This window comes from Osmia lignaria, unplaced genomic scaffold (assembly GCF_051020975.1).
Source record: "Osmia lignaria lignaria isolate PbOS001 unplaced genomic scaffold, iyOsmLign1 scaffold0001, whole genome shotgun sequence".
In the NCBI taxonomy this organism is placed as follows: Eukaryota; Metazoa; Arthropoda; class Insecta; order Hymenoptera; family Megachilidae; genus Osmia; species Osmia lignaria.
In genome coordinates this window covers 24210370-24218537 of record NW_027478158.1, presented here as the reverse complement: position 1 = coordinate 24218537, position 8168 = coordinate 24210370, and positions in this window count along the sequence as shown.

Sequence of the window (8168 nt, the reverse complement as noted above, 5' to 3'; positions counted from 1 at the left end):
TATCGAGATATTTAAAAGTTCCGAAGCCGCACCAACATAATAGAGATACAGAAACACCGTGGCCCCTTTCTTTGAGATAACTCTGCACTACTGCGAGCTGGAAATGCCACTTCCAGTTTAGCTGTGCAGAAGAAGAACAACAAGAAGAAGAAATATCTCGAAATATGTCCGTCGGCCCCTTCCCTTGAGATAAATCTGCAAATATCTCGGAAACGAAACGAGCTATAGCAAAATGTTAAGAGACCTTTTTTGTAGAGAATTCAGTTTCCTACTTTTTATGTTGTATGATATTTTTCGATCAGAGGCGTAGTTCTCGAGATATATCAAGATATTTAAAAGTTCCGAAGCAGCACCAACATAATAGAGATACAGAAACACCGTGGCCCCTTTCTTTGAGATTACTCTGCACGATTGCGAGCTGGAAATGCCACTTCCAGTTTAGCTGTGCAGAAGAAGAACAACAAGAAGAAGAAATATCTCGAAATATGTCCATCAGGACCCTTCCCTTGAGATAAATCTGCAAATATCTCGGAAACGAAGCGAGCTATGGCAAAATGTTAAGAGACCTTTTTCGTAGAGAATTATGTTTCCTACAATTTATGTTCTATGATATTTTTTGATCAGAAGCGTAGTTTTCGAGATATATCGAGATATTTAAAAGTGCCGAAGCCGCACCAACATAATAGAGATACAGAAACACCGTGGCCCCTTTCTTTGGGATAACTCTGCACTATTGCGAGCTGGAAATGCCACTTCCAGTTTAGCTGTGCAGAAGAAGAACAACAAGAAGAAGAAATATCTCGAAATATGTCCGTCAGGACCCTTCCCTTGAGATAAATCTGCAAATATCTCGGAAACGAAGCGAGCTATGGCAAAATGTTAAGAGACCTTTTTTGTAGAGAATTAAGTTTCCTACTTTTTATGTTCTATGGTATTTTTTGATCAGATGCGTGGTTCTCGAGATATATCAAGATATTTAAAAGTTCCGAAGCCGCACCAACATAATAGAGATACAGAAACACCGTGGCCCCTTTCTTTAAGATAACTCTGCACTATTGCGAGCTGCAAATGCCACTTTCAGCTTAGCTGTGCAGAGGAAGAACAACAAGAAGAAGAAATATCTCGAAATATGACCGTCAGGCCAGTTCCTTTGAGCTGAATCTGCAAATATCTCGGAAACGAAGCGAGCTATGGCAAAATGTTAAGAGACGTTTTTTGTAGAGAATTATGTTTCCTACAATTTATGTTCTATGATATTTTTTGATCAGAAGCGTAGTTTTCGAGATATATCGAGATATTTAAAAGTTCCGAAGCCGCACCAACATAATAGAGATACAGAAACACCGTGGCCCCTTTCTTTGAGATAACTCTGCACTAGTGCGAGCCGCAAATGCCACTTCCAGCTTAGCTGTGCAGAAGAAGAACAACAAGAAGAAGAAATATCTCGAAATATGTCCGTCAGGCCCCTTCCCTTGAGATAAATCTGCAAATATCTCGGAAACGAAGCGAGCTATTGCAAAATGTTAAGAGACCTTTTTTGTAGAGAATTGAGTTTCCTACTTTTTATGTTCTATGAAATTTTTTGATCAGATGCGTAGTTCTCGAGATATATCAAGATATTTAAAAGTTAAGAAGCCGCACCAACATAATAGAGATACAGAAACACCGTGGCCCCTTTCTTTCAGATAGCTATGCACTATTGCGAGCTGCAAATGCCACTTCCAGCTTAGCTGTGCAGAAGAAGAACAACAAGAAGAAGAAATATCTCGAAATATGTCCGTCAGGCCCCTTACCTTGAGATAAATCTGCAAATATCTCGGAAACGAAGCGAGCTATGGCAAAATGTTAAGAGACCTTTTTTGTAGAGAATTAAGTTTCCTACTTTTTATCTTCTATGATATTTTCTGATCAGATGCGTTGTTCTCGAGATATATCAAGATATTTAAAAGTTCCGATGCCGCACCAACATAATAGAGATACAGAAACACCGTGGCCCCTCTCTTTGAGATAACTCTGCACAATTGCGAGCTGCAAATGCCACTTCCAGCTTAGCTGTGCAGAAGAGGAACAACAAGAAGAAGAAATATCTCGAAATATGTCCGTCAGGCCCCTTCCCTTGAGATAAATCTGCAAATATCTCGGAAACGAAGCGAGCTATGGCAAAATGTTAAGAGACCTTTTTTGTAGAGAATTATGTTTCCTACTTTTTATGTTCTATGATATTTTTTGATCAGACGCGTAGTTCTCGAGATATATCAAGATATTTAAAAGTTCCGAAGCCGCACCAACATAATAGAGATACAGAAACACCGTGGCCCCTCTCTTTGAGATAACTCTGCACTATTGCGAGCTGGAAATGCCACTTCCAGTTTAGCTGTGCAGAAGAAGAACAACAAGAAGAAGAAATATCTCGAAATATGTCCGTTAGGCCCCTTCCCTTGAGATAAATCTGCAAATATCTCGGAAACGAAGCGAGCTATGGCAAAATGTTAACAGACTTTTTTGTAGAGAATTAAGTTTCCTACTTTTTATGTTCTATGATATTTTTTGATCAGACGCGTAGTTCTCGAGATATATCAAGATATTTAAAAGTTCCGAAGCCGCACCAACATAATAGAGATACAGAAACACCGTGGCCCCTTTCTTTGAGATAACTCTGCACTATTGCGAGCTGCAAATGCCACTTCCAGCTTAGCTGTGCAGAGGAAAAACAACAAGAAGAAGAAATATCTCGAAATATGTCCGTCAGGCCAGTTCCTTTGAGCTGAATCTGCAAATATCTCGGAAACGAAGCGAGCTATGGCAAAATGTTAAGAGACGTTTTTTGTAGAGAATTATGTTTCCTACAATTTATGTTCTATGATATTTTTTGATCAGAAGCGTAGTTTTCGAGATATATCGAGATATTTAAAAGTTCCGAAGCCGCACCAACATAATAGAGATACAGAAACACCGTGGCCCCTTTCTTTGAGATAACTCTGCACTAGTGCGAGCCGCAAATGCCACTTCCAGCTTAGCTGTGCAGAAGAACAACAAGAAGAAGAAATATCTCGAAATATGTCCGTCAGGCCCCTCCCTTGAGAAAAATCTGCAAATATCTCGGAAACGAAGCGAGCTATTGCAAAATGTTAAGAGACCTTTTTTGTAGAGAATTGAGTTTCCTACTTTTTATGTTCTATGAAATTTTTTGATCAGATGCGTAGTTCTCGAGATATATCAAGATATTTAAAAGTTAAGAAGCGCACCAACATAATTGAGATACAGAAACACCGTGGCCCCTTTCTTTGAGATAACTCTGCACTATTGCGAGCTGCAAATGCCACTTCCAGCTTAGCTGTGCAGAAGAAGAACAACAAGAAGAAGAAATATCACGAAATATATCCGTTAGGCCCCCGCCCTTGAGATAAATCTGCAAATATCTCGGAAACGAAGAGAGCTATGGCAAAATGTTAAGAGACCTTTTTTGTAGCGAATTAAATTTCCTACTTTTTATGTTCTATGATATTTTTTTATCAGATGCGTAGTTCTCGAGATATATCAAGATATTTAAAAGTTCCGAAGCCGCACCAACATAATAGAGATACAGAAACACCGTGGCCCCTTTCTTTCAGATAGCTATGCACTATTGCGAGCTGCAAATGCCACTTCCAGCTTAGCTGTGCAGAAGAAGAACAACAAGAAGAAGAAATATCTCGAAATATGTCCGTCAGGCCCCTTCCCTTGAGATAAATCTGCAAATATCTCGGAAACGAAGAGAGCTATGGCAAAATGATAAGAGACCTTTTTTGTAGAGAATTAAGTTTCCTACTTTTCATGTTCTATGATATTTTTTGATCAGATGCGTAGTTCTCGAGATATATCAAGATATTTAAAAGTTCCGAAGCCGCACCAACATAATAGAGATACAGAAACACCGTGGCCCCTTTCTTTGAGATAACTCTGCACTATTGCGAGCTGCAAATGCCACTTCCAGCTTAGCTGTGCAGAGGAAGAACAACAAGAAGAAGAAATATCTCGAAATATGTCCGTCAGGCCAGTTCCTTTGAGCTGAATCTGCAAATATCTCGGAAACGAAGCGAGCTATGGCAAAATGTTAAGAGACGTTTTTTGTAGAGAATTATGTTTCCTACAATTTATGTTCTATGATATTTTTTGATCAGAAGCGTAGTTTTCGAGATATATCGAGATATTTAAAAGTTCCGAAGCCGCACCAACATAATAGAGATACAGAAACACCGTGGCCCCTTTCTTTGAGATAACTCTGCACTAGTGCGAGCCGCAAATGCCACTTCCAGCTTAGCTGTGCAGAAGAAGAACAACAAGAAGAAGAAATATCTCGAAATATGTCCGTCAGGCCCCTTCCCTTGAGATAAATCTGCAGATATCTCGGAAACGAAGCGAGCTATTGCAAAATGTTAAGAGAACTTTTTTGTAGAGAATTGAGTTTCCTACTTTTTATGTTCTATGATATTTTTTGATCAGATGCGTAGTTCTCGAGATATATCGAGATATTTAAAAGTTAAGAAGCCGCACCAACATAACAGAGATACAGAAACACCGTGGCCCCTTTCTTTGAGATAACTCTGCACTATTGCGAGCTGCAAATGCCACTTCCAGCTTAGCTGTGCAGAAGAAGAACAACAAGAAGAAGAAATATCTCGAAATATGTCCGTCAGGCCAGTTCCTTTGAGCTGAATCTGCAAATATCTCGGAAACGAAGCGAGCTATGGCAAAATGTTAAGAGACGTTTTTTGTAGAGAATTATGTTTCCTACAATTTATGTTCTATGATATTTTTTGATCAGAAGCGTAGTTTTCGAGATATATCGAGATATTTAAAAGTTCCGAAGCCGCACCAACATAATAGAGATACAGAAACACCGTGGCCCCTTTCTTTGAGATAACTCTGCACTAGTGCGAGCCGCAAATGCCACTTCCAGCTTAGCTGTGCAGAAGAAGAACAACAAGAAGAAGAAATATCTCGAAATATGTCCGTCAGGCCCCTTCCCTTGAGATAAATCTGCAGATATCTCGGAAACGAAGCGAGCTATTGCAAAATGTTAAGAGAACTTTTTTGTAGAGAATTGAGTTTCCTACTTTTTATGTTCTATGATATTTTTTGATCAGATGCGTAGTTCTCGAGATATATCGAGATATTTAAAAGTTAAGAAGCCGCACCAACATAACAGAGATACAGAAACACCGTGGCCCCTTTCTTTGAGATAACTCTGCACTATTGCGAGATGCAAATGCCACTTCCAGCTTAGCTGTGCAGAAGAAGAACAACAAGAAGAAGAAATATCACGAAATATGTCCGTTAGGCCCCTTCCCTTGAGATAAATCTGCAAATATCTCGGAAACGAAGCGAGCTATGGCAAAATGATAAGAGACCTTTTTTGTAGCGAATTAAGTTTCCTACTTTTTATGTTCTATGATATTTTTTGATCAGATGCGTAGTTCTCGAGATATATCAAGATATTTAAAAGTTCCGAAGCCGCACCAACATAATAGAGATACAGAAACACCGTGGCCCCTTTCTTTCAGATAGCTATGCACTATTGCGAGCTGCAAATGCCACTTCCAGCTTAGCTGTGCAGAAGAAGAACAACAAGAAGAAGAAATATCTGGAAATATGTCCGTCAGGCCCCTTACCTTGAGATAAATCTGCAAATATCTCGGAAACGAAGCGAGCTATGGCAAAATGTTAAGAGACCTTTTTTGTAGAGAATTAAGTTTCCTACTTTTTATCTTCTATGATATTTTCTGATCAGATGCGTAGTTCTCGAGATATATCAAGATATTTAAAAGTTCCGAAGCCGCACCAACATAATAGAGATACAGAAACACCGTGGCCCCTCTCTTTGAGATAACTCTGCACTATTGCGAGCTGCAAATGCCACTTTCAGCTTAGCTGTGCAGAAGAAGAACAACAAGAAGAAGAAATATCTCGAAATATGTCCGTCAGGCCCCTTCCCTTGAGATAAATCTGCAAATATCTCGGAAACGAAGCGAGCTATGGCAAAATGTTAAGAGACCTTTTTTGTAGAGAATTATGTTTCCTACAATTTATGTTCTATGATATTTTTTGATCAGAAGCGTAGTTTTCGAGATATATCGAGATATTTAAAAGTTCCGAAGCCGCACCAACATAATAGAGATACAGAAACACCGTGGCCCCTTTCTTTGGGATAACTCTGCACTAGTGCGAGCCGCAAATGCCACTTCCAGCTTAGCTGTGCAGAAGAAGAACAACAAGAAGAAGAAATATCACGAAATATGTCCGTTAGGCCCCTTCCCTTGAGATAAATCTGCAAATATCTCGGAAACGAAGAGAGCTATGGCAAAATGTTAAGAGACCTTTTTTGTAGCGAATTAAATTTCCTACTTTTTATGTTCTATGATATTTTTTTATCAGATGCGTAGTTCTCGAGATATATCAAGATATTTAAAAGTTCCGAAGCCGCACCAACATAATAGAGATACAGAAACACCGTGGCCCCTTTCTTTCAGATAGCTATGCACTATTGCGAGCTGCAAATGCCACTTCCAGCTTAGCTGTGCAGAAGAAGAACAACAAGAAGAAGAAATATCTCGAAATATGTCCGTCAGGCCCCTTCCCTTGAGATAAATCTGCAAATATCTCGGAAACGAAGCGAGCTATGGCAAAATGTTAAGAGACCTTTTTTGTAGCGAATTAAATTTCCTACTTTTTATGTTTTATGATATTTTTTATCAGATGCGTAGTTCTCGAGATATATCAAGATATTTAAAAGTTCCGAAGCCGCACCAACATAATAGAGATACAGAAACACCGTGGCCCCTTTCTTTCAGATAGCTATGCACTATTGCGAGCTGCAAATGCCACTTCCAGCTTAGCTGTGCAGAGGAAGAACAACAAGAAGAAGAAATATCTCGAAATATGTCCGTCAGGCCAGTTCCTTTGAGCTGAATCTGCAAATATCTCGGAAACGAAGCGAGCTATTGCAAAATGTTAAGAGAACTTTTTTGTAGAGAATTGAGTTTCCTACTTTTTATGTTCTATGATATTTTTTGATCAGATGCGTAGTTCTCGAGATATATCGAGATATTTAAAAGTTAAGAAGCCGCACCAACATAACAGAGATACAGAAACACCGTGGCCCCTTTCTTTGAGATAACTCTGCACTATTGCGAGCTGCAAATGCCACTTCCAGCTTAGCTGTGCAGAAGAAGAACAACAAGAAGAAGAAATATCACGAAATATGTCCGTTAGGCCCCTTCCCTTGAGATAAATCTGCAAATATCTCGGAAACGAAGCGAGCTATGGCAAAATGATAAGAGACCTTTTTTGTAGCGAATTAAGTTTCCTACTTTTTATGTTCTATGATATTTTTTGATCAGATGCGTAGTTCTCGAGATATATCAAGATATTTAAAAGTTCCGAAGCCGCACCAACATAATAGAGATACTGAAACACCGTGGCCCCTTTCTTTCAGATAGCTATGCACTATTGCGAGCTGCAAATGCCACTTCCAGCTTAGCTGTGCAGAAGAAGAACAACAAGAAGAAGAAATATCTGGAAATATGTCCGTCAGGCCCCTTACCTTGAGATAAATCTGCAAATATCTCGGAAACGAAGCGAGCTATGGCAAAATGTTAAGAGACCTTTTTTGTAGAGAATTAAGTTTCCTACTTTTTATCTTCTATGATATTTTCTGATCAGATGCGTAGTTCTCGAGATATATCAAGATATTTAAAAGTTCCGAAGCCGCACCAACATAATAGAGATACAGAAACACCGTGGCCCCTCTCTTTGAGATAACTCTGCACTATTGCGAGCTGCAAATGCCACTTTCAGCTTAGCTGTGCAGAAGAAGAACAACAAGAAGAAGAAATATCTCGAAATATGTCCGTCAGGCCCCTTCCCTTGAGATAAATCTGCAAATATCTCGGAAACGAAGCGAGCTATGGCAAAATGTTAAGAGACCTTTTTTGTAGAGAATTCTGTTTCCTACAATTTATGTTCTATGATATTTTTTGATCAGAAGCGTAGTTTTCGAGATATATCGAGATATTTAAAAGTTCCGAAGCCGCACCAACATAATAGAGATACAGAAACACCGTGGCCCCTTTCTTTGGGATAACTCTGCACTAGTGCGAGCCGCAAATGCCACTTCCAGCTTAGCTGTG